Here is a 3,808-nt window from a genome sequence, read left to right on the forward strand (position 1 = left end):
AGAGGTTGCTGTGAGTCAGATCCCACTCAATGGCAGTTTATTGTGTTTGTGTTAGTAAACCTTTATACCTGCAGATATAGGGAGTTACCATTCATTGGTTTCCTCTCTAGCGTCCACTTCCCCTCTCCTCTTCTTAACGTCGTATTTCATAGCCATTTGGTTTTGATAGATTAGTGAGTTGAGACCTTTTTTCCCTTTTAATACAGTTATTTAATAATTTTAAAATGTAATTATATTCCACAAGTTTTGATATGTTGTATTTTGATTTTCATTTAAATAAAAATATTTCCTAATTTCTATTTTTGATTTCTATTTTAATTCCATTAGGGTTAGAAAGTGTTCTTTGTATGATTTCAATTCTTTTACATTTATTAATGATACTGGAATCTATGTCACAGGCTTATCAAATACCAGCAGGGTCGCCCATTGTGGACAAGTTTTAGCAGAGCTTCCAGACTAAGACCAACTAGGTTTGGTGATATAATTTTGAAAACTAATCAATGAAAACAGATGGATCTCAACAAAATATTGTTGGCTATAATGTTGGAAGAGGAACCCCCTAGGTTAGAAGTCACTCAAAATACACAGTGACTGCAACAATGGACTAGAGCATACCAATGTGGTGCAGACCTAGACAAGGTTTCATTTTGTTGTACACTTACTCCTTGCTGATTGACATGGTTAGGTTCCAAATACCAGGTTGTTATTATGTGCCGTCGAGTCAGCCCCGACTCATCAGCATTATGTGAGTCAGGAGCTGTGTCCATCTTCAGCGCTGGTGTCCCCACCACCCCAGTTGATCACCACTCCTTGGGTGCCCCCAAGGGCTGGAGGTGGTGGTGGTCAGGTGCTGCCCACTGCCTGACACTTTCAGCCACCTGCCCTGTGTAAGAACCTCACTCAGAGGAACCCACAACCCCACAACCCCACATAGTTCTCTTCCCTCTCTCCTACTTCCCACCTTTTACCACTGACTTCCCTGGCCCTTGCAGGACCTCCTTCTGCCTGCCACCAACCTCACATCATCTTGCCATTGCCCTCACTCTCTGCAGCCTGACCAAAATGTCACTGAATGGGAGAAGGCATCCCTTAGCTGATTAGCTGCTCTTCCTCATGTAGTCCAGTCATCACTGGGTCCTCTGGTATATCATTTTGGGGGTCTCACAAAGGGTACCTTGGGCCAAGCCATGGAAGCACTGCCTGAGAATTTTTTCAAAGTTGTAAATGCTAAAAGTCAGATAATACAACTGATTAATGGTGAGTAGGTATACATGGGATCTCCATGTATTGGAGCCAACTTGATGGCAACTGGCAACAAATTTATTAAGGTTTGTTTTATGACCTAGAATATAGTGTATCTTGTTAAATATGCCAGGTGTAATTGAAAAGAATATGTACCCTGCTGTTGTTGGATGAAGTGTTCAATAAATGCCAATTATGTCATGTTGATTGATAGTGCTGTTCAGGTCTTCTGTATTTTTACTGATTTTCTGTCTACTTATTCTATGAAGTACTTAGAGAAGAATGTTAAATCTCTAAGCATAACTATGAACTTATGTTTCTCCTTTCAGGCCTATAAGTTTTGTTTCAAGTATTTTACAGTTCCTTTGCTAGATACATACACATTTAGCATTGTTATGTATTCTTGGTGAACTGACCCTTTTTATAATCATGTAATTTCCTTCTTTTCTCTGGTAAAATTCCTTGCTATTAAGTCTACTTTGTCTGAAATTCATGTAACCTCTCCAGGTTTCTTTGGGTTATTGTTTGCATGGTGTATATATATATTTCATTTTTAACTTTTAATCATTACATTTAAAGTGGGTTTCTTGTAGTCAGCATGTGTTTTGCTTTTAGATCATTTGCATTTAAAATAACTGGTGAGGGGGCAACATTCACACAGAGGAAAAGCTGGACAGACAGGAGTTTATAACTAAGAAGGGCACAGGGAGAGGGTGGTTACAGGGAAGGGAGAGGAGGAGAGTAGGTTAGGGTTGGGGATGGTAATTGGGGAGTGAAACCAAATGTACATGAAACGTTGAATATAAAACAAATTATGCTCTGTAAATTTGCACCTAAAGCACAATTAAAAAGAAAATCCAATGCTCTCTCCTCTAATCCAAGAGAAAATAACTGGTGATGTAGTTGGACTTAGGTAAGCCACTTTATTCTTCATCTTCGTCTTTTCTTTTGTTTCTTTCCTCCCCCTTTCTGCTCTTTTTTTTTTTTTCTGGATTATTTAATTATTTTTGTATTCCATTTTAATTTATCCATTCAGTTTTTGATCACATTCCTTTATGTTACTCTTTTTTATTCACTGCTCTATAGGTTACAGTGTACATACCTAGTTTTGCCCAGTCTACTTACAATTAATATTTGACCATTTCATGTCCCTTTACCTTCTCCTCCAAACTTTATAGTATGGTTGTCAGATGTAATATATCTACACACTAAAACATCCATCAACTAACAATATAATTTCTTCTTTAAAATTAATATTGTTTTGGAAAATATTGTAGTATATTTACCCGGGTACTTACCATTTTTCTTACTCTTCCTTCATTCATGAAGTTCCATTTTCTCCTGGTATCATCTTTCTTCTACCTGAAGAACTGCCTTTAGTATTTATTTTAGAACAAGTCTGCTTGCAAATAATTCTCTTAGTTTTCCTTCATGTAAGGATGTCTTTATGTTGCCTTCACTGCCGAATAATATTCTTTGTATAGAATTTTGGGCTGTTACTACTTTTCTTCCAGCACTTTAAAGATGTTGTTTCACTGTCTTACTTACACGTTTTCTGATGATGAATCTACAATAATTTGCCTAATTCTTCCCTTGAATGCAGTATCGGAAGGAAGGTTGGGCAATCTACTTTCATAGTGATACTGCCTTGGAAACCCAAGGAGGGGTCGCTATGAGTCGGGTTCGACTTGACGGCACATAACAACAACTAACAAAAACATGCAGTATGGTGTTTGTCTTTAGCTATTTTCAAGATTTTTTTCTTCTCTTTGGTTTCAGCAGTTTGATTATGATGTGTCTGGGTGTGATTTTCTTTTAGTTTATTCTGCTTGGCATTTACAGAGTTTCTTAAATCTGTAAAATTATGTTTCGTACCAGATTTGGGAAGTAGTCTGCCATTTTTCTTTGAGTGTATATATTTTTGTACCAGTCTCTTTTGCCTTTTCTTCTGGTACTCCATCAATACAACTGTTAAACATTGTCCCATAGTTTCTTGCTTACTTCTCTCTTTTTTCAATTGTTTTCCTCTCAGTTCTTCATATTGAATGGTTTCTATTAATTTATCTTCAAGTTCCCACCACCAACCTGTCATTTTGTCACACTATGGTGGATTGCATGTTGTTGTGATTCTGGAAGCTATGTCACAAGTATTCTGGGTACCAGCAGGGTCAACCATGGAGGATAAGCTTCAATGGAGCTTCCAGACTAAGACAGACTAGGAAGAAAGGCCTGATGATCTACTTCTGAGAATTAGCCAATGAAAACTTTATGGATTGTAACAGAACCTTTCCTGACTCACTGATCTTGTACACATCACCAGAAGGGATTAATCACTGTAAGAAGACATCATGTTTGGTGAACTGGAGAGCTCAGTGAGGTGGATTGGCACAGTAGCCACAATGATAGACTTGGACGTGCTGGTAGTCATAATGATGATGCAGGGTCAGGCAATGTTTTCTTCTATTGTACATAAAGTTGCCATGTGTCAGAGTCAACTCAATAGTATCTCTCTCTCTCTCTCTCACTCACTCACTACCTACCTACCTACCTACCTACTTACCTATCT

Source organism: Orycteropus afer, unplaced genomic scaffold (genome assembly GCF_000298275.1).
Source record: "Orycteropus afer afer isolate SDZICR_OR568_19922 unplaced genomic scaffold, OryAfe1.0 scaffold00892, whole genome shotgun sequence".
Classification (NCBI taxonomy): domain Eukaryota; kingdom Metazoa; phylum Chordata; class Mammalia; order Tubulidentata; family Orycteropodidae; genus Orycteropus; species Orycteropus afer.